The 24,432-nt window shown below is 37.4% G+C and overlaps 1 protein-coding gene across 1 annotated transcript in view; it reads left to right on the top strand.

The window, feature by feature from the left end:
• The first annotated feature begins 7,527 nt into the window (after positions 1-7,527).
• Positions 7,528-24,432, top strand: part of ptprsa (protein tyrosine phosphatase receptor type Sa) — a 245,785-nt gene continuing 228,880 nt past the window's right edge. The window contains exon 1 of the mRNA XM_088005040.1: positions 7,528-8,549. The gene's annotated coding sequence lies outside the window, so the exon portion shown is untranslated. The remainder of the gene's footprint in view (positions 8,550-24,432) is intronic.

The following is a 24,432-nucleotide window of genomic DNA, read 5'->3' as shown; positions in this document are numbered from 1 at the left end:
CACTAGAGGCAGTACCAAAGATGTGACTAAGGAGCAGATTTAGACTATAGAATTTGGTAAAAACTGTGAGCTTTACTGAAGTAATTAAAGACATAAGTTCAAATCCATGCTGAGAGTGGAACTCCTTCCCGCAGCACTGATTGGCTCAGCAATGTAACGTGATCCTCTGCAGCAAGTGATGGCAAAACGGGGCGTCATCACGACTTTACACAGTGTGTCTTTACCTCCGCGGCAGAGGCTCCGCCGAACCCCTAAGACCGACTCATCGAACCCCTGGGGTTCGATCGAACCCAGGTTAAGAACCACTGTCCTAAACTATTAAGCAATTATAGATGCAATCTTTTGGCATCAGTTGTCAGTAACTTGTCTTAAGACAGACTTTACAGATACAACTATTCCACCGTGCATATGTGCATACTCATAAGCAGTGTTAACTTTTTGGAGGGGAAATTTTGATATTACTCATGCTGTTTTTAGGTGACAACTTAGAACCGAGCAGGCAGGGAATGGGACCAGCTGTGTGTTTGTGGCAGAGCATGCAGCTGAGACAAGTCAATAAATAATTGGTTTTGTCCCCTCCATATTTTCTCCCTAACCATTATACAGGTGTTATCTCCACCAGGCTCATTTGGTGGGGTAACATTAAAAGAGACCACACAAGGATTTTCTGATTTCAGGAGAATTAATTTATTAAATTATACTAAAGAAATCAAACCTGAAAAAAAAAATACCTGAAATGAGAAACCGAACTAGATTAATGCAAAAAAAAGACCCCCATAACTAACCAAAATAAGCAAAAGCCTAAACAAACCTAATAAAAGCCAACCATAGATACAATACGATACGATACAATATGATGTGATACAAACCAAACCAAATGGGGTTCTGAGGAGGGAGAGGGAAAAGCATGAATAGCAGCTTTAAAGCAGCAGAGCAGCAATCAAGGCAAAACATTACACCTGCAGAAGGCCTGTCACCAGAACCCTGCAAGGAAAAAGAGACACACTGCAGCCATAACACAGGTAAAGTCAGTTACTCCTGAAATAACAGTCTTTAATTTATGTGACTATTTTGTCAGTTGATGTGTTTTTTATAGAGTTATTTAAAGAAGAATGCCAGCCTTGTAGTGTCTTGCAAGTGGCCACTTTTACAAACATGCCTTTTATGTCAATTTTTTTTTTAAATATTGAAATAGAATGTTGCGCTTCTATTACTTTATGTTAGGTGGGAAATTATGTGAATGAGATCTAGTTTCACTAAACTATAATAACCTTTAGTGAGCAAAGAGGACAAGAGTAAATTGAACATATCTAAATAAAATGGAAAATACCATAATTATGTTGAATGATGTGTGAAAACACCATCAACACAGTAGTTGGCACATAATGCCATGTTGCGCACACTTTAAAAATACTGCAAAAAAGTATTAGTTCCACTGGCAGATTTTTTTCTTTTATAACACATTTTCCCCTTGTTACGAGTAAAAAAAAACTTGTCAGTGAAACTAATACTTTATATTAAAGTATTTTTATTAAAATTTTATTGACTTAAGACAAGCACCTATGTCTTGCTGAAAAGTTGCTTGTAAGTTAATTTTGCCTTATTTCAAGTGCACTAAGATATTTACACTAGAAATTAGATCAACAGTACATGAATTTAAGGTAGTTCATGTTGTGAGTGTGATGTTCTTTTAAAATGTTCATATTAATGCTGCAGTGAAGAGCAGCAACTGTGGTAAAAATCCCACTTCATGAAATATTTTTAACTAGCACCTATCATATTTATATGTAAGCACAAATATTATTAGTGTACATTGGTAAGCTTAAGTATATGTTTCCGGGTTAAATTTTGTTTTCTTTCTACCCAGGACTCAACAATACTGAATCTATGTAAAAACCTTTTCACAAAACTCAGTGCATAAATAATAGACAAGTTCGTGTTTGAAGGATTTAGCTGTGAAAATGACTGGTCACTAACTGTTGTTGTGAAACTACAATAATTGCTACAGAGTCTGTTTCTCTAGTTGACCTCTTGTAGTATCAACGGCAGAAATTTGAGGCCTCAAAAATTGTGGCAGAATGGTTTGCTAGTGTCACTGCAGCCTTAAATTTAATGATCAGACCTTTGCTTTATTTTCAATGGTGATTTAATATGATAAATTATAGCCATAAATCATAATACCTTTGTCCATCTGAGACGTTCAAAGAAGGCAATTAGTTTACAAAATGTAGGAAGTGCTTATTGTACAAGAACCAGCTAAACCTAAACCTCCAAACTACACAGCAGGACAGATGTACCGTGGATCCAAGCAAACTAAGTAGCTCCAAACTGCAGAAAATCCTCATATGACCTAAAAAACTAAATCAGTTCAAATAAACCTAAGGTGAACCTGTCTTGAAAAAGCAAAACCATTCAAATGAAAAAAATATTTTCTAATTCTATTAAAAACTTCACCTCAGACAACCGTTGTCACAGATGCTTGTTCACACTTTTTTTCACTTGTAAATATGTGAATATCCAAAATAAATGTCACCCATTTTAATTTTTACCAAAATACACTCTAGGTAGATATGGTGACTAATTAGTCTGGCAAACAGATTAATATATTTTCTGCAGGCTTTTTCTGTTGCTGTTGTACTTCAGGTATATTCACATCTTTCCCTGTCTGAATGTCCTGTCAGACACCTGCTATAGATATCCACCTTGACAACAGTATGGGGGAAGAAGGTGACAAGTGACAAAAAGTAAGATGAAGAAAATGAGGAGAGTATAGATCAGAATAGGGACCAAGTCTGAACCGGCAGAGAGCTTAACTGTGAAGAAACCAGAAAGGGAAACAATAACCACCAGGTAGCGAATTTATCAAGAATAGAGGAAAGTGCGTGAAGTGAGAAGAGAGCGCAATGACAAGGGAAGAGCAGGAGAATGAGCTCTCTACCTGTCAGTGCATCAAAGCCTTGTCGTGTCATATACAAGCTCCCACACACTCATCCTCTCAATGCCTCAAACTAATGAGCCAAGTGTCTCTCGGTAGCTTCAGCGACACACCAGCATCATCACACAACCATTATAGGTTTGCTGTACGGGGCGACAATTTATCGCCCTGAACAGCGTTTCTATTTCCATTCCTTGGTATCACAACCCCAAATCCTCCAACTTGTCATGTTTCTGCTCATTTCTTCTTTGCCAAATGCAAAATCTTATCTAATTCCACAGCAAATTCCCGTTGGTGTGAGTGTAATTTTAGTTAATTCTAACATGCATAGGAGATTAAGATGTATGTGCTTTCTGCACAGTTTCTTCTACATTAATTACACAGGTTTGCACAGGATGGTCTGCAGGATTTTGGCACCAAGTTTTTTGATTTTGACATGAAGCTTGAAAACAAACGTTGGGGCCCTTTAAAGGTCAGTTTCCTTTGATAATTTATATTGTGCTGTAATTTTAAAACTTCTAAATATTATTAATAATTATGGGATGAATAGTAATTTTTGGTTTTGCATCATATATATTTTCACACACATCACCAAGAACTGACAAAACATTTAAAATTTTACAAACATTAAGCATTCCCTTTTTGGATTTACTTAAGTACATTTCTCTCTCTCTATCAATGTATTGTCTCCAGGTGCTGCTCATTCCTCCCATCATCTGAAAATATGTACATTCACTGGGCTTATTAGTCACACTTGGTCAAATGCCCAAAGGGAGACTGGTGATTCTCTGATTGACTCCTGACCTACACATGGTTAACCATGCCATCCATCCACCAATAGAAACCCCTAAAGATAGTTATTGAGACATTAAATAGATTAAGGTAACACTATTTATGTATATTTAACGTAAACTGTATTACTACAGTGAATGTCAACATCAGAGTACCTTTTAAGACCTTTTAAGTGCCACTCTTAAGAAAAACAGAAGACCTGAAATCAAACAAACTAGCACAAAAGAAAAAAATTATTATATATATATATATATATATATATATATATATATATATATATATATATATATATATATATATATATATATATATATATATATATATATATATATATATATATATAAAATTGGTGTTAAAGTTATGACGTACCATAAGTGCTGTACACCCAGTCATACAACCACCCCTGACACATTGCCTAACTTTAAACATTTTATTCACAGTGTTTTAATTCATAGTAATGGGACATGATTTAATGATTTATTAAAATGAATGATGAATTATGAATTATGTATGCACATGTGCATACAGCAAGTTTTACTTCTCTTTTTGTTTTAAGGAGGCCGAGTTGCAAACTAATTTCACAATTTTCCTTAAATCTAAAATGTCCAATTAGGAATCAGTTTTTGATGTCAGCAGATCAGAAAATAATTCTCCTATGTTTCACATTGGCTAACGATGCATTCAAACATTTTTTTTTATATATTTCTCCCTTATTACATTAGAAACATTAAAAATAAATAAAATCAATGGGACAGTGATGATGGATTTCTTTTGTAAAGTGTTTTAACAATGTGCCCAGTTTCATTACATCAACTATCGTTCTTTAGCTAGTGATTATTCTGTAGTACCATAATGTCAGATAAACCTGGGGAAAAGCATCAGTATCATTCTTGGTTGTGCTGTGCAATACAAATGACTTAACTTCCATTTCTTCAAACTATGTATTAGACATTTTTTGTGCCCTTCCACCACATAACCACCCAATCCCAAACATACACACAAAGAATTACAGGCTATATTGTGACAAAAAGTCAAAAGGTTCAAGGGGTGCAAATTACTGTAGGGATTTTAAGATATCTGCTGATGCATTATTTATTAATATCTCAATTTAAAACCAAGCTGGGCTGTCATATTAATACAGCTGGTTGTAAAAAGTGTGCTGGAATAGTAAACTGGCTCTCCTTTCACAGAGTAAATTCGTCTGTGGTGAATTGTCTTTATCCCTAATCTGAGTCAAAGCTCTTTCAGCGTATCATGTAGACGAAGTCCCTCTCCTGAAATCGCCAATCAATGAATGGCCTTGTCTGACTTTTCCTCCAGTCAGTGTCTCTTGATTGCCGGTGCTCAGTGCAAGGTGACAGAACACTACTTCTCCTTTAATTAAACCACTCATCCTGTCTTTCTGATTGGCGTCTATTTCCCACACGAAGGCAGACGCGTAAAGGGAGGAAAAAAAGGAGGAAGGGAGAGGAGAGGTCAACACTGGAGGACAATGTGTGGAGAAGAAAGAGAAGGTTTGATTGACGAAAGGGGGGTGGGAGATGAATAAAACAGGTTTTGAAACAAGAGAAGCAGAAAAATTTTATGAGACAAATCAGACTTTCTTGACTAAATTATTATTATTTTTGCTTTAATAGGACAAAGGAAAATGGAAAAATGTGTTAGATGATGAAAACAGTTAATATTTGCTAGATCTAGACAGCTGTTAATTCATGACCAACCCAACATCAGCTAATGGTATTAAATAATTACCCACTATAAGCAATTTCAGTCATGTTCACTACATCACCAGCTTTCCTTGTTTGGCTGGTTTGGATTAACTTGTTCAGGCTGGCTAAACTGTAGTTCTAAACTTCTTCAACTTGTCCACAAACCTATAAAAACACATCAAATGTTCTTATCTGTGAATTACTTGCATTTTAAAGTTTGCAGAAGGATTTCTGTTACTTCTGTTGCTTTGTATTATTATTATTATTTTTTTTTTTTTAAAGTCGCACCTTTCATCTCCCATCCAGACCGACAGGTGATATAAATAAGAATGTCATATGAAGAGGCATTGCTTTTCATTACATATATAACTGATTGACAATGTTATACAATTATGTTGAAGTGGTTTAAAACCTACTATTACGTAATGATGATAATTATTATTATTATTATTATTGAACTTTTTTCATCACTTTATTCCCTATTACATATCTCTCTCTAAGTGTCACTTTTGGCATAGAGCACTAAATACTGCCATTGTCCACCACTTAAAGAGATACAGTATCTGAGCAGAAGACGACATGTCTTCTTTTGTTACTGGCATTTTAAAGAAACAAACATAACTGCTTGGTTTTTGTCTACGCTGCATTATAATGCATTCATCATCTGGGTTTCTTATCAGCAGCTAATAAAGAAAGCCACTTTCACAACGTCCATGTCTTAACAGAACTAATATGTGATAAGTTATTTAGTCAGCTGGGCCAACACAATCCACTCTGCATTATTGGAGCTTTCACAACCAAGAGAATCTCTTCTGCCATTTTAAAATATCAAAACACACTGACATCATTTGTAACCCAGATTGCAGCTCACAACATCCCACCATATTGGCAGCACTGCAAACCATCACAACCATAACACAGCATATGTGTGAAGCAGAGCTGTACAAAGTAACAAGTGATAAAAGTGTCCAACTAACAACGCAAAAGTAAAGAAGGAGGGTGAAATTGTACAGTGCTTGATGCACGTGCACACAGTGGTCATTTCATTTTTTTAAATGAGGGTAAAAGATCGAAAATTGTCTTTCCCCAGCAAGACACTCCTAAACACCATTTCTGACATACCAGCTTGAAGGCATTGTTTGCTATTTTACTGTGATGTTTGGGCTGTAGACTGGATAAAATAAATGTTTGCATGTTGAATCGGTATTGTATTGTAGGACAATTTAAACAGAGTTTTTACCTACAATCAATAAAATATAACTACCCATGACATCTGTAATTTTCCTATGAGGTTAGTTCTGAAGTAGTTTCTACCTAAATCTCCAAAGACTCTTTGTGAAAGTCTTAAAGAAGACATATTTGACAAAGTACTAATGCTTGTCTGGCTGCTACTTGGAAAAAGATTCAGTGAAAATATTTTTGACAGTTCTGTGAATAATAAGCAGATCCTCAGTTACAATGCTGCACATTTTGAAGATTTGACAAGCTGTTTATGAATTAAACACATAATCCAGATCATTCTGAAAATTTAGATGAAGCAGTTGCCTTGGCTGCAGGCAGAGCAGGTGAAGGTGACAGGTGGAGGCTCAGAACATACATCAAATACAATTATTCCATTCTGCATGTTTTCCCAGACAGAAAAAAAAAATTAAATAAAATCTTTCTTTGGACAGAAAAAACACATGAACTGTGTGGTGCAACAGTTCAACAAAATAATAAAAAAAATGGTTGCAGTTGGCAGATTTTTTGTTACATGCTATGCTTTGAGTGTGACTGTCTCCAGCTTAGTGCTTTGCTGGAAGCATGAGTGACCTCACTTCATAAAGCTATACATTTCAGGTTTTCCTGAGTGATTATTTGAGCTCTGCGACATAGAGCTGAGGAAAGCAGCCCTGCCACTTTAAAGATTTGATTAAGTAAAACCTGAAGTTGAAGCTGATTGATTAAATGCTCTTGCAGTCTTTTTCTCACATTTTTTTTTCTTCCGCTAAGCAGCAGGCAACAAAACTGGGAAGCATAAAGTGAAAAAACTACAAAAAAATATTAGCATATCTGCTTTAAAGGAGTGGACACAAATATATTCTATTAATAATCTATTCAGTTGTATTAATAACCATACATCCTAAATCAATCGTTCCACCTTTGTCTGCTGTAAGTGAATTGTTATACATTTAAAGAAATTATTTGCAGTGCAACATGTGCAACCCTGTAATTTGACATGGATATGATGCTGCTTTATCTTTAAGATGCAACTGCTGCACAAGGGAGGGGCAGGCAGTCTCGACACAAAGCGCTGCGTGCATTGGTCTATTTCATGTTTCCTTACCTTCCCTCTCATTCCGGGTAAATGCAGCCAGACGATTCTACTGGGCGATACCTTCAGTGAGGCGGGAGATAACGGAATGACTTCATCATGTCAACTTGAGCACTGCAACGAAAAATAAATAAATAAATCAAAATAACCCGCGCTTCGTTTTATAACCTTGGTTTAACCAGCTGTTTCACTAAACACATTATTCGCTGGTGAGATAATATGATGCATTTTAGGTCATTTACTTTTTTTTTTGTGTTGTATTTTTATTTTATTTTTTTACAGTACGCAAATAAAATCTGAAAATTAAATAAAACGCTTCAAGATTAATAAAACACATTTCCCCAAATCAAAGTGGAGTCAATGCGAAGATAACAAACAAGGACGGAAAGATCCCTGAGTTGAGGGGTGGCTGGAGAGGGAGGGCCGGACGCATGACATCATTCCCCGAGCTTCTCTGTACGGACGCAGCGTTGGTTTCTCCAAGTGCGCACGGCGGCTGCCGCTGAGGGAGCGAGTCCTCGTGCCGTACCCAAGCGCGTCCTGACCAACCTGCGCTCTTGTGGTGGATTTTCTTTAAAACCCCGCAAAAAACAACACAACAACAAAAAAAAAAAAAAAAAAAACGCACACTGTCTAAAACCCCGCAGAGGAACCCGCGTACCACTCATCACTGGACCTGCTGCAGGGACGCACACGTTTAACGCAAAACCCGGGGATTATTACTTGTTTAAAAGATGAAGATGTGAGGGTATAAAAGCTGAGAAGACAGAAGCAGGAACTTCAAAGCTGCCAAAGAGAGGTAGGCTTAAACTCCGGTTATTTCATACTGCTACTTATGTATTAGGGAAAGAAGAAAATTTTAGAAATTAGAGACGTCGATTTTTTTTTTCTTTTTTTCTTTACGAAGAACTTGAGTCGTTATTGTGCCATCTTGCCACCTGAACCAGAAAAGTAGAGGCTATATGCGAAGACTGGTGCAAACACACGAGCACCAGTTCAGAATGCTGCAACGAAGCTCGGTCCGGCTGGCGTGGAGCTTGGCAAAAGGAGCGAGATGCTCGGAGTCAGTGGGGGATCCGCTCTGCCACCGCAAAGCGCTTAAGCTGGTACTTTTGGTGCTGGTGGAGCACGGCTGCTGCTTTAAAAATGAAGACAAAAATCTGAAGGATCGCATGGATTCCTTTTTTTTTATTTCACAGAGAGTAGAACTAAGACTCTCCCACATGAAATCAACCTGATATGCTCATGTAGACTTATATCTATTTGTTTATTTATTTTATTTTTATGTCTAAATTATTTTACTGGTGTGATTGTTCCAAATCTATAACGCACATCTCCGAGTTATCTTTCTCGGGCGGATGTTGAACGTGTGCTTATGTGTGGGTGAGCATGCTCTCCATCTAGGCAAGTGCATCTTAGAGGATGCCTTATTGACTAAGTCGATCGTTAGGCGGTTTGCACTGGAATCCTTTGCACAGGCTACCCGCAGATCAAGAGGCACTCAGTGTTTCCTTCGGATATGATCGTAAATGTCATTCTTGTGGTGCTTTCCTCTCTCGCTCCTTCAGTTTGATTGCACGAGTTCCGATCGGTTCTTTGACGGGATGTTGGAGTCGATAGTTGCAAATAGGTCGCTAAGTCTCAGACTTTTGGGAGTGCTTTGAAACTACGGCTACTCATTGTGCATCACGTTAACATCACGGCGTGCGAGCACTCTGTGGAGACAAAGCCGTGAACGTTCAACAAACCCTGTAAGGTGGAGTCCGCACGACAGTGACACTGACTTTTTGAAGTCATGTTTTTGTGCCCTTGTTGAATGCTGGAAAGTCCGACAGGAATGACATCTGCTCCGGTGCATTTGATATCGCATGCAAAGTGAATCAGAATTCAGATTGTATTCATTTAATTTAAAAAGTTGGGGGCGGGGGTGGGGGGGATCCAAATAATATATATATATATATATATATATATATATATATATATATATATATATATATATATATATATATATATATATATATATTGCTTTTTAATAACCTATTCTTTACATTATGTCATTCCTCACTGCTTCCAATCAGCACTTTTTAAATTTATTGTGTGCCCCTGTGTGCTATTTATGTCCACAAACTATTGCAAAACACTTTGCACACTACTTTGCATTTTATGTAACTACATTAAATATTTCAAATCAAAGGACATGTTTTGTTTTGTTTTTTTATATTGACAGTTTTGCAAGACAATAAATAAATAAATAAATAAATAACGCAACAAAATCTAATATCAGTCCAAAGTTGTGCTTTCCCCTGTCTGCTGCCTCAGTCGCAATGAGCGCATCGCGGGTCTGCAAAGCTCATAAAGCCCGAGGAGAGAACAATATCGCGCCCGCGCCCGGGTTGTTAAAAAGAAAATGGCTTTATTCATTTTTCTCTGTACCCGTGCTAACTTAGTTATAGCTCTTTTATGGTGCTTGGAAATGGCTTACAGGCTTGCACTTTCTATGTAATGTAATCAAATTTATGATGTTGCTGTGTATTACAATTCCCTGTTATACTCTGTCACATGAGACATTTGGAGTGACTTCACCTCACCCCAGTACACAATCTCTTAAACACACATTCATGCACACTCGCACACAATTGCTGTTCACAAGCCCAGAACAGAATTTTCCAAGAACATCACAGCAAAGACGTTGACCTATGGTTTTGAATGAGGAGGAAGAAGAAGAACGCTCCCATCGTCTGCACCGAACCTCTCAGAAAATAGCCCTACAGTCCTTCTCAAATTATATTCTGACTTATGCCACCACAGATTTACTCTGGCAGCCAATCATATGCTCCCCGAGTTTGGCCTTTTTTCATATTTCATGCTCCTCTTTTTCAATACCGAAGGGAAGTTCGGCTTTAGAGAAACGCATTAAAACAAGTCGAGCTGCACACAGTGATGAGACAAGTGATGTAATGCTCACATTGTTGTGTTCACTTCCGCACAAAGAGAAAAAAAAATGGATCCACATTCTGCTGTGGCTTGTCTGCTAAATTAGAAGTTGACATCGGTCACAGGACTCAAAGCTGTACAGTTCTATCTTCCTAGCATCAATCACCGATAATTGATCGTGATGGTGTTGGCGTGTTTTAGGCATCTTCTGTTAAAATGTGGTGCCACCCAGTGATGGCAAAAAACAGTCTGTCACTGTCTGCTGTTTGAACAAACAAGCTCACGGCATACAACCATTACTGGAGAGCTTTCTTTATCTGCAGGGGGCGTTTTCTTCAAAGAGCAATCAAATCTCCATACCTGGCAAGCAGATAGATTGCAGACTTTAAAATTTTGTGTACTGTGCTGGTTCTATAAAAATTAGATCTCACATAAATCTTGCTCTGGGCAAAAATCTCCTTTAGTTCCCCCATCCAAAATTAAGGCAATTCCAGCCAATCAGGAAACGGCACACAGAACTAAATAACAGCTTTGGCTTGTATCGCAACATTTTGACTCCAGTCATCACTTTTTATCATAAGAACTAGTTTTGTTTTCCTCACAAAACTGACCACTGAAAAAATAGATGACAAAAAATTTCAGCCTTGTTAAAACAAATTAGGATTTTTGTATGTACTGTATTGCCTTCCTCAGAGGTTTCTCTGATTTCAAATTAATTGAAGTTGTACCCTAGGCTTTATTAAACGACCAGCTGCAACCAGCTCAGGTCTGTTAGCCGGGTTATCTTGTTTCTCTGTTAGCTCTACATTTTCTTCTCTCCAAGGCTGTTTCCATGATACAGAACTGCCTTTTGAATAGGCAGGTTTTTCAGCTTGAACTGTAAGGGTTAACACATCTCTGCATAAAATATAGGCAGACATCAATCAATCGCTGTTTTCTGAATGTATAAGATGGTTGATTTGATGGTGTGTTTAAGGATCCCCTTGTTTCCCTCTGTATAAACATACTTCAATCACGTCTTACCTGTCAACAGTTTCAGGCACGAAAGAGAAGCCTCCAAGTGACATAAATGGTGAAGGATGTGTCCCTGCTCATGCGCGCACACAGACACACACACACACACACACACACACACACACACACACACACACACACGAATACATCCGTATCGCATTTACAGGATGAGCCATAAGTCACATTTTGCAGTCTCATTACCGGCCACCGAGCCTAAGTGTTTGGGCCATGTCATTAATGCAGTCAAAATGGAAATGGATGCGAATGACTGGCAAAGCTGTTTAGGGGAACCCAACACAGAAATGAGATAGTGGGAGAGGAAAAGATTTAATCATAAGCACACTTTATGGAGAGTTTTGCCAGTGTGCATTGCAACAGCCCAATTACTAGAAGAGTTCTTGTTAGTTGTCGCCACCAAATAAACATTGAGCTGTTTTTTTTTTGTTGTTTTTTTTTGGGGGGGGGGGGGTTATTTTCTTTTTTTTTATCTGTCATCTTTTCAACCTTAGTCAGTGACTGAATTTGAAATTCTAAGTTGCAAAATGTGTTTTTCATAGAGTCCTATCTCTCCAGTACCAGTCTTTCCTACAGCCCATGTTTAGACCCACCAAAATAATGGATGTTCTTATGTGGAAGGTCAAACAGTTCTTTTTTTTTTTTTTTCATCTACGACAGCGCATCTATACACGTCCAGAAGCTGCAACTGATGAAATGCATGCTGAGTTAATTGTTAGAAATATATCTAGACTGACTGTATAATTTGACAGTATTTTTGTACTTCACATTAGGCCATGCTGTATGTCTGCAATGTAAATGTTATCATGAAGCATATCTTGACTTTTTAAATATTGTAGCAGATAAGGTGGAATGTACCATTTAGGCAATAGTTGTCATATCAAAGCTCTAAAACATATACTTTTTTATTGAAAGCTTTGACTGACTAAATGGGGGAAAGAGGCTCTATTCACAAGTTTTTCTCATGTCTGATGAATTCTTCCTTGATTGGAACTCACTCTGAAAGTTGACACTTTAATGACTTTGATATGTAGACATTTCCTGGGTACATGACTGGAGGAAAGAAGCTAGGCTATTGTGAAATAAGACAACTTCCCCCCTCAGGTCCCAAGAAAGAAAAGGACTGTTTACCAAAGTATCCGTCTAGTGTGATAAACATTATTTCATAACATTTTTCTATAACATAATGTTTGTTCAAGTTATAGTTTTTCCTCAAGAGAGTGACGTAGGGTCAAAAAGGCAGGTAAAAATAACCCGTTGCTCTTTATTTTCTGCTTTGAGGGTCTGATTATGTTGTTTTTAAAATAACAGCAAATGCTAGGAAAAATGCAGCCACGTCATGGATCAATTTTTCTGGTGAGAAGTGCACAACATAATCACTGGGAGTCCTTGTTCAGGTTAAAGTGGCATGTTAAGGATTCAATGCCTCTTTACTCAAGGAAAATTGCAGTGCTAATGTGTATATCCAGACAACCCGAGACCATGCCAACAATATACTTTGGCGAAGTTGTGATAAAGCATGCATGATGGGAAGGAAACCAGGTACAAACTACAGTGTTGTAGATCTAGTATTAAAACAGATGTAGACAGCTTTATTTTTGTAATTCAGTGTAATTCAGTTACATTTTATGTATCCAATCTGCCTGAACCCCACAACAAATGTGGCTAACATTATAATCTAGGGGAAATATAAGGTATTAGGTCCCCATTGTATGTAAGACATAATGCATTTTGCTATAATACATTATGTAGTTTGCACTGCTGAAATACATTACTACTCTTCAATTGTCAGGAATTATGAAGCAACAAAATGATTTAATCTATGCTCCTTTAAATTTCAGACATGCTATTTATTCTAATTGTTCAATTTTATCTCTTGGATAATTAATATTGTTAATGTTATACCCTTGTTCTGAAGGCCTTGTTAACTTTTAAATGCTGTAACCTGTATTAGTTGTTTTGCTTGGACACAGCAGAATGTTTTTTGGGATTTTTTTCAAGGATTGTGTGTCTTATATCTGCATAGATCCTCACACTTTTGATGAAATTGTAGTTTTGAATGACAGAAAATGAGAACCAACATAAGTGAGCTATTGTGGTTACTGTGAGAAATGTGTACCTTGATGATGCAGATTAATATCACATTTAATTTCTACAATTCGGTATTTATGGATTTAAGTTGGATTTTCTCTTAACTTGACAATGTAAAACTTCTGGCAAATATGTGGCCAACTAACGGGCACAATTAGTAGAGTTCTTTGAAATTGATTTTTTTTTTTCTGGCATTAACCCAGACGTTAAGAATAATCCAGAATTTTTCTGGCCTTAATGTCGAGACTTTGGAAAGATTATTCTAAAAGCCAAATATTTTTACATTATTCCTCCAAAATCAATTTGATCTGTGTTTGTGATAATTGCCTTACTGGACCAGGGAGTCCAAACAAAGATATCTCTTTGTTTAAGGAGAAGTTTAAAAATATGAAAGTAGGTCTCCCATTTTAGTATTCCATATGCCTCCCTACTGCAAATTTCAGCAGACCCTGAAGACGTTAACTTGTGATGCTGGTGTCAGAACAGTTTCTAGTTCATGACAGGCCTTAGCCTTGGTAAGACCTTAGTTTTTGTAAGACAATTCTGTACTTGAGAACAGGCCATTTTAAAATAATTTGCCTCAATGGTAATAAAATGCTATAAAATTAATGGGCATGATGTGTATTTGTAAAAAAAAAAAGCACAAATGTCAATATAACATCTTCCTCAAAAGTGCAAAAAAATATTCATTTATATTATTCATGTATTAAAAACTCCTACAACATGGTGATAGCTGATGAACAAGTATTAGCTGTTTATATGACTATTTAGTGTTTTCATTTGTAGTTCACTACTTTAATGGCTTGTACAACAGAGACTATTAACTGGCAATAGAAGTTTTGCAAGTTAAAGTTAAAACAGTTTGCACTTGTAGTATTGGAAGCACATAGGCAGACTTGATTGTTTTAAAAAAAAAAACTGAACTTTTTGTGAACTCTCAATTAAGCTTGCAGGTGTTCTCTCCCAATTAGAGCAGACTGTGTGCAAAGGGGTGTTGCCTAGCAACAAGTTTATACCCACTGTTCATGCTTCCTTACTGGCTAAAGCCTTTTGCACAGTGCCAAAGTTTGGAAGATTTAAGAATGGATCTGTAAGTGCTCACACTCAAACCAAATCATGTGTGAACAATATTATTCAGCTGACACCTTCTGACCAGATCTGTCCTTTGAACATCAGGAGCAGTGAGATGGGAACAAACTGGAGCTGTATAATTCATGTAACACCAGGCAATTTTGAAACTGGCTTTGTCTTGTAATTTTAGAGGTGCAAATTTGTGGCTTTACTTATGAAGTTGGGTTTGTGTTTCATAAGTCAAGGAGTTTTTGTTTTGTTTATCATTGTTTTCATGCATATTTACACAGATGACATTATTATAGATGCAACATTTGCATTTACCATTATGGAGAAGTTTACTACGATACTATATGTGGTCAGCGCTCCTTAGTTGAGCTGTTGCAGTTTATGGAGCTTGACTAAGACTGTAATCGGCATCAATAGCTCTCTAGGTCTCATCTGACCAGATTTTATTCAGTTTTCAGTTCTGCTGCAAACTTTAAACAAACTCCAACATGCATTTTTTGAGTGGAGTGTGGGAACTGGGCATAGAGGACATAGCAGTCTATTACTGATTATTGATATTACTGATTAGAAAAACTGTCTGCTAATTGCTGTGTTGTTGGCTCATTTTCAATCTCTTCTAAATTTTATTTCCTAATAAATAAATAATTGGAAATTTTGTCAGGAACAGCAAGAACTGGTCATGTCAGATTTTCATCTACACAACTACAGACACTGCAATTCCAGTAATGTGCCATAGTAGATAACAGAGACAAACTGTTTTTTTGTTTTTTTTTCTATATGCAAGCATCGTGTTTGCAATGATCAAACTTTAAGCAGGTAGAAGACTGAATATTTCTCTGTGTGTAGTCTTTAAGCCACGGGTCTCAAGCTTAAGTCCTTGAGGGCAGACTCAAAAAATGTCAACAAATCATTGTTTTCACTTCTGCAGCAGTTTGACCGTCTGTTAAAGGTATTAATAATAATAATCACTCCTTTTAAGTCTTGCTTCATGCCCTTTCACTCTTACACTTGAAACCAGCCCTCTAATTGTTTTTTTTTTCTGAATATGAATGTCACTTAAGGCCTACGTTCTTTTGTTGCAAAATCTACAGGCTGCAGATGGAATAAATATTAGGTCCAGAGGTAATGCATACATTTGATTTCCCAGGAGTTTTAAGAGAAGGAATTATTTTATACTGCATCCTCTATTTATCATTGGAACTCAACAGCTCTGAAGTGCAATTGAGCTGTCCTCGGCTGCCAGTTTGCAGAGATGTTTTCCGGAAAGGAGACAATTAGGAAAGCTCTCACAGGATGAGACGGATGTAAATTTCCTTAGGGAGGCAATTTTGCTAGTCGATTATTAGACATTGCAGTCACAATTCTCTCCCAAGGGTTGTCACTTTTGAAGGTCATGGTAGCCTTTCATCGCTGCTCTTGTCTTAGCACTGACAAGTCCAGTGGATAATGCCGGATGTTCCCCATAAAGTTGGTCCTTAGCTGATGACAAAAGCAGCTATCAGTGAAGCTGATAAGTCTTGACAAAAGCAAGATTAACAAACCACTGTCTCACCTATTTAGTACATCATAGGTAGAGGTCTAATAAAACATGAATGAGCCATTCTGTCTAGCATTGTCGGTAGCTTTATACGCAGATGCATAGGCGCACTGCCAAAGTTGGCTCTTGGAGGATATGTTTGGGTTGTCCTTGGGTGAAAGTGGGTGGTTAAGGGTAAGAGGGAAGACAGAGAAAATGCCTCAAAATAGAGGAATTAAGACACAGTGAGGGATGCTTTGGCAGTGGCCTTGTACATTTCATCTGCAGGTCCTAATAAAACCCTCACAGGCCAGCATTGATCTCTCTCAGAATAATCCATTTAGACTGAGAGTGCCTGGCCATGTGGGGCCTCTTTAATTATTTATGGAAGAATTCTGCTCAGGCTTCCGCTGGGATGCAACAATGTGCCCTGTGAAACCTGTGAACTGCAGATTGCAAGAGAGCAGGGGAGACACTACATTCGAAGAAAGGCGGAAGGGCATATGGCATATGGGAAGCAGAGGATTTTAGCTGGAAAGAAATTTAAGGAAGGAGGAGGGGGAGTGAGGGGAGACAGGTTTTAAAACAGGAAAAATCTGATGGATCCAAAAAGCTGTGAGGTAAAACGAAGGGAATAGCGGCAAAAGAACAGAGAGGGAGAAATTATGAGGCACTGAGGTGAGAACAAAGATTGAAAAAGACAGAAGAATGGCGATGAAATGATAGGTTCTCGAGCAGAGCCTTGAAAGAGGAAGTAAGATGTAACTCAGCGAAGAAATGGTAAAGTAGTAAAGAAAAGGAGGGCGAGGAGAAGAGGATAACCGACATGAAGAAAGACTGTAGGGGTATTGGAAAGAAGGGAAGGAGATGAAAGAGGAATGCAAGATAAGATGAAAGAGTGGCAGAAAACATTAGCAGAAAAGGGGGAAGGCAGTTGGGGGGGAAAAAACACTCCTGGGGAGTAGAGAAGTAGAAGAGAAGGAAAAGGTAGGCTGCATGGGGTAAGAAACTATTAAATGTTTAATTGTGAGGAACACAGGAAGGAAGAGCTGACTAAAATTAAAGCAGGAGTAGATGGATAGGGATAGGATGGCAGATGGGACCTTTTTAAAAGCAAGTCATGAGTATCTATTGATCATGGCATAGTTATGGTTGCCATTGTACTAAGTGGAGACATGCCACCATGACTGCCTGTAGCCTTCAGTCGATCATTAATTCTGCTGCTCTCACCTTTCGTATGCCGCTCAGAAATAATCTGCAGCAGTGCTCATATTTTATAAGATAAACGAAAAAGACAATCTAGTAAAAAGATTTAATTTAATCCTGATCCAGGTCATTTTGTCTCTTTATAGATACCACAAGAAACAAGACTGTAAAGCATACAATTTTTTTCCCCCTTTCTTGTCTACAGATTTCTTTTGTAGTTTAAAGGCTTAATGTTTGGGTATTCTGTGCAGCACACCAGAACAGCACATGGCTGAACTAATTTCTTTTTGCCTAGGCTATATCCTGCAATTACAACGTCATACTGCTCTCATAAATCCAGATAGATTAGTCTTACCTGATACCCTTGATGTGTTTCCCAGCATCCTGTAATGTTTTCCATCTGCTCGCTTTCTGAGTCTAGAGGTCTGATCCTGCAGAACACAGCTAAAATTCAAATTTGGGAGATTATTTTGTAAATTGTCTAAAAAAAAATAAAAAAAAAGAAATAAAACATGAAAGTGGCATCTGAAGGAAATTGTTGCTGTGTACAGTTAAGTACAAAATTATTCATACCCCTTGCAACTTTGAAATAATTTAGTTCACTGCGAAAGTTTCTTTTTGATATAAAATGAGACATATATGTCAAAAGACACAACATTTTTTTTCAAATTTTATCAAAAAATTGCATATTGAAAATAATGTATACCCTTCTGAGTAATTAATGGAAAAATCAACTATGACCAAGGAGGGAGGTAAGGAGGTCAGAAGGCCTTCTTGCCTTCAGCTCAGTCTTCAGCTCCCTCCACAGATTCTCGAGTGGATTCAGGACTCTGGTTTGGCCATTTCAAAATGTTAATATTATTCTCAGGCAGATTAAAAGATTATGTTAAACCTGAATTTGCCGGAGGTATGGATCATTTTGGGCTTAATGCATTTTTTTTTAATCGCAGGTTGTTTTTTTTTGTTTTGTTTTTTTATTGATACACCCCCATCATTTTTGTTCAGCTATATACAAGTGTGCATGAGGTGATATGTGTCTTGTCAGATCACTTCAGCACATCATTTATTAATTGTATTATTAAACAGGAATGATTCAGAAAACCTGTCTTTTTTGTGTGTGTGTTTTACCTTTCTTCACTTACACACATTCACCAGAGATTGTTTGCCGGTAAGAAACTAAAACATCTGCCACTGGACTCTTAAACCTTGTAGTTATTTGGCATCGCTGGCTTCCAGAAACTTAAGATGCCAGCACATTTTTTCCGGTGATTGGTCTATCCACCCCCAACCGTGGAACATTCAGCCACAACCTTAAAATGGTTTGACTAAAATTGAGTAATTGCACTAAATGCTTCTAAAATGGCTCTGACCTATTGAAGAAGTGCATGTCAGTGGGAGCTTAGTGGAACAGCCTCAGAGATCTGCTGTGGTAAACACAGAAGACGCTGGAACCGAGATCTTGGGAGTAAACTTAATCAAGTGAGCTAAACATTGTAACAGAAAGGTATTACTTAGTGATAGCACAGCAACACATTTGTTCTCAATTAGTAGGTTCCCGTTTCCCACCTCTTGTCGCTCCCCCGAGCTGCCTGCGAGGATTTATTGTTTGTCCACAGACATTGATTATGGGATTCTAGTAATTGTTGTGCATTCGCTTGATTAACAAAGCCATGTTTTCTCCACGGGCTTGCTCACTAACCACCTTTAATGGCAGGATCACAGCCAAACTTTCAGTACTACAATTTGTGAATCATTAATGCCATGGAAAATAAAGGAACATAGGAGAACACTATGTGTTCTCCCCTTCTCTTGATTTTTTTTCAGTAATTTTTCCAAGAAGATTGGGAAATATGAAAAGAAAAGTATCACTGTTATGGGAAAAGCAGGCTTGAAATCCTGCAAAATGTTTGCTATTATATTCTAATCATTTATCTAGAGCTAAAAATTGTGGAACTATATATTTCTAAATGGTTGCTTTGTGTCAGGCAGCAACAACAACAGAAAAGGGAGTAAAAAAAATCACCTACAGTTACACAACTGTGTATTTTTAACTCTTAAACATCTTATAAAAATGATTTGTAATTAATATTGAGGGCAATTGAGAGTTTTAGCAAACTACAAATAACAGTTGAATTATTTTTCTAGAGAAAGTTTCAATAGTGGTAATGCTTGCATATTAATCCAAGCACACAACTGAATGCAGTTCACGGACCCCTTGTGAGGCATTAAACATGAGCATCATAAATTAATTATAAAATGTTAAGGATTAGAGTCTCAGTTGCTTCTCAGTCACCTTATTTAGTGAAACACAACAAAACGTAGTGAATGTATTTTTTATATGCAGTTATTGTAAAACAGCAACATTTTTGTTGCAGAGCAACCTCTATTAAATTTTCTGGTTTAGACTTGGGTTGAAAATGGACAAAGATTAGTTTTCTTCAGTAGACAAAGATATTACTGCATTACTTTGGCTTCTTGCTGTCAATTAGCATAGGCCTAAATAAAAGTCCAAGCAGTTATGTTTCATTTATTATCTTTCACAGTTATTGAACAGGGAACAAACCACTTAGCACTCTCACAGCCCCCTGGCTGAACTCTGACTCTGGCCCTTAGAGATGGAGCTACAGGAACAAAGAACTTGTGAGGTTTAATCAGTAAGGTATGATTGTGTTATTCCTACGAGAATGTTATTAAGTTCAAAATCATCATCAAAAATTCAGCATCACTGATTACAACTGGAAACGCCAACAAAATGATTAATGGTACTTCACGTCATTGTTTCAATATGTGAATTCTCCACTCTGAACAGGAAAACGACTGTCCTTTGTGGCCTAAATGTTTTTTGTTCTTGTTTACTTAGATCTTTTAAGTTGCTTTTAACATCAACTGACTATATTTACTGCCTCCTAGTTTCTCAGCGAGTGCTTTTTGACGGGAATTCAGATGTTGCCCTCTTTTTCAAGAGCAAAAAACAACTTTTACAAATTTGCTGCTGTTTCTACCTCTCCTATAAAATATATTTTACTGCCACATACCTTTCTGTCGATGTGTGTGGATTGACTTTTATACATTTTTAGATGTTCAAACTTTAAATCTCAAAACTAAGCCATGACAAAGACTGTTGCATTGACAAAAGTGTCAATCTGTTCCTCAGATATTTGTTGACCTTTTGGCTTCTTGCTGTCCAACAGTTTGCTAAAAGCATCAGCCAAGCCAAGAGAAGGATGCTGAGGTAGAGCAAGAACGAGGTCTACTTAAGAGTAATTTATTTCTCCTGTCGCTTTGTTGGGTGAAGAGAAAGTGACAAATGCAAGCTGGTTGTTTATGAGGCTGGCTAAGTGCTGGCAGGGCTGCTTTTCTCTGAGGTAGTTGGCTCTCTGTTTAATTCATGTCCTTGAGAGGCACATTGCTTTGTGGCATAGTGTGTGGCAGGCGAGCTAATGAGAGGTGAACCTATCTGCTTCTTATTCTCCATCTGCCTCATTTGCACTTTCTGCCTGCTTTCTCCTTCTTCTTCTCCCTATCCTTCTCACTTTTCTGTCCTCAGTCTCTTTTTTGACCTCTTTGCTCCCCAACAGCAACTTCTTTTTGCCCACCCACTTTGTTTTTTTCTTGTTTTTTTTGTTTTTTTTGTAAATACGTGCAGTTCTGGATTCAAAAGAGCAAGAAATTCACCCAAAATCTATTTGAAATTGCCCTTTGCCTGTCCTTATCTTGAATTGCAACAAGGAAATAGAGCACCTTCCTCCTCCTGCCAAATAAATCAGTCAGACCTTTGACAAACCCCAAATAGGACTGCCGATTTTACAAAGCTGTCCTGTTCATCACTTTGATTTATCTTCCCGGAGATGGGAGGTGTGTTTTCTTCCTCTGTTTATCCCCACCCTCCTGCCGCACACCCCTTTACGGTCAGTAAGTTAGCAGGTAAGAATAGGTCACATCCAGTCTTCAGGAAAAGCAAGCAGCAGAGTGCAACAACTGTGGCAGTGGACTCTGAAGCATTAGAAAGACAGGAGAGTGACAAGGTGAGCTAAAATGTTGACCTCTTTGTCACCTCAGCTCACCTTCATGGTATAGTTTCTTCTTTCCTCCTTGTGTACCTTTGAAAGGGTTCCGTTTTAATTGACAAGAAGAAAAAAAAACTTCTAGTTATTTGGCTGCCTGCTCTTGTTGCATGTCATGGGTTTGGGGTTTTTTTTCAACTGTTCCTTGTCCATCATTCCTCCTCTCCGTGTCTTTGTCCCCAAAGCTTTCCTGTTTATTTCTGTTTCTTTTTTTACTCAGCCTCTCTCTTTCCGACGTTAACATCTTCCAATTCCCCTCTGAAGGTCTGGTTTTTCTCTTGCTTCCTTCTCCCCCCCTTATTTTGTGATTTACATCTTTCTATGGCTTGTCCTCCCTCTGCTTTTCTTATATGTAGCCTGAAAATCAGTATGTTCAAAACTGGTAAGGACATACCCCAAAAGGATGTTTAATTAACTCAGTAAGACGTAGTTCTATAAAGTGTTCATTCAAAGAGGCTTGCATAGCATATATTGCAGATGTTTATTTGTAAAAAAAAAACACCTAGAATATCTTGACTTTATTGTTTTTCACTTAAACATTTTTGCACTGTTTTTGGTTGATCAAACGTCCAAATAAAATACATTGAATTAGTGAGCAGGATGAATTAATCTAAGTTGATACAAGTCCAAAAAAAGGATTATAAAAAGTTTTTTTTTTTTTAACCAAAGGTCCAACAAAAATATTCCATTCAATTATTTCCAAACTTATATGTAAATTGTTAATAACTTGTAAGAAATTACTTATTTAGTTATACACTTCAATATCAAATATGAAACAGAAAAAACAGAGGCCTTTTTCTTATATTGTGTATTCTGTATGAAGAGTTAAGCTTGACTGATGCTTCTCTGTGTCCTCTGGTGCGACACTTCAGCTCAGAGAATGGAAGCAATACATTTCTTTATAGATCTGTTAAGATAGCCACCTGAGACGTGCCACCACTGCTCCTCAATCCTATGTGTTTTCATTCATTTCAGTGTGGTAAGAAGAAGGTGAATCCAATCTTTACCTGCGGTTATAAGAGGTAGACAGATTGAAAATGCTCCTTCAAGAAAAATATGTGTCAATCAAATTGATTTTAGATTGCTGTGACCACGTGTTTGGCACTTATTTGGCTTTTCGAATGTGATCGCCCTCACTTTATCTGTCATCTCCACATTGAGATTCTAGGATAGTAGCAACATGTCGGCGTGTGTTTGGTTTTGCACTGACACCTTTCCTTATGTGCCCAGTTGTGTTGTTGTTGTGGATCTATGCAACATATTTACATTCATGACTGAAAAAAAAAAAAAAAAAAAATCATCGCTCTATTTTATATCTAAAATAGTTTAATAAAATATTCACTTTTTGATTATCTTGCTGCTGCTAGTCCCTTAAAAATATACTCTCAGTCTGCATGCTGTCATGGGACTCTATACCTGCTCACAGGTCAAACGCCAATCCTGCTTAACCGTGATAGTCACCTGTCATGTATTTTTCATGGCTCTGAGTGCCTCTGTCTGTTTTCACCCTGTGCTTCCCTTCTCCCTCTCCATCTCACCTCCTCTCCCCACACTGTCCTGATGTGGCTTCAGCCTATGCTGCATGTTTTTACTGGGCTGGCACCTTTTGTTTTCATTTATTGTTCTTACAGCGATTATGACCATCAGACAAGCACATTAAATATTTAGGGGAGTTTGGACCGGTGCTCTCACTTTGCTCTCGTGGGACACACACACCGCAGACATCCAACGTGCCTGCTCCTCTGCAGCATGGCTCAGCACAGATATACCTAAGCAGGAGACCGATAATGTTTTTATGTATGTAACAGAGACACCGTCTCTTTATCCGTTAGATAGCGGTGTTCTTACTTCTGCGTGCATGTGAGTGCTCAATATTGTATTCCTGCTCGCACTCCCTGAGCTGTATTTACTGCCATAATCATTTCTTTGCTTGCTGTGTGTGTGTTTTTTCCAGTGGCTGCCCCTCAGATTACTTTGCTGTTCAATATTAGAAAATTTAGATGCGAGTCCACCCTCCATTTCCACCGCCGGAGGAATTGGAATGATCAGTTGCTTGAGAGAACAATAAATAAGCTCCTCTGTGGTTGATTTGTTTAAAACACACAGAGGAACATTCACGTTGCACTTTACAACTCATTTGATTGCAATATTTAAGACTTTAGCGATAACACCACTTAATTTATATGATACTCACAGTATAAACTAAATATATATTTTAGAAGGACAATTTTTTTTTTTTTTTTCATATTTTTCACTCATCTGAGTTACATCCAGGTCACAATATGATATGGTGTAATAAGATATAATCTGATATATGCATATTGAAATAGAGTGTGGTAGTATATTATAATCACGACAACAACACAGTATGTAATTAACATTTTGGGAAATGCAGAGTCCTCAGTTCTTGATTTTAAAAAATAGAGTAATGGATTCACAAACGTCAAACAGTGTTTATAAGAATCTGTAATCAGGGTAAAATATTCAAGAGCAGTCTTGAATTGTTCATATTTTCCTTTTTAATTTAAACATTGTACCATGTTTTCACAACTAAATGAAGGTTTCATTAAACTCAAGCTGATATTAAATTATTCCTGTTCGGTGTGTAATTATATGCTGCCGGTTTCAGTCTAAAACATTTGTTCTCAAACAAGATGCAATGCAATACATATAAAGTATAACTAGTAACATTGTACTTAAAGGATACGATTGCTTTTGTTTGGATGTGTCACAAAGCAAATGATCATAAACAAATCAACGTA

Source organism: Poecilia mexicana, unplaced genomic scaffold, assembly GCF_051168715.1.
Source record: "Poecilia mexicana isolate PSO_F unplaced genomic scaffold, ASM5116871v1 scaffold_4, whole genome shotgun sequence".
NCBI lineage: Eukaryota > Metazoa > Chordata > Actinopteri > Cyprinodontiformes > Poeciliidae > Poecilia > Poecilia mexicana.
Note: the sequence above shows the minus strand (reverse complement) of the source record. Positions and strands in the feature narration are given on the sequence as shown.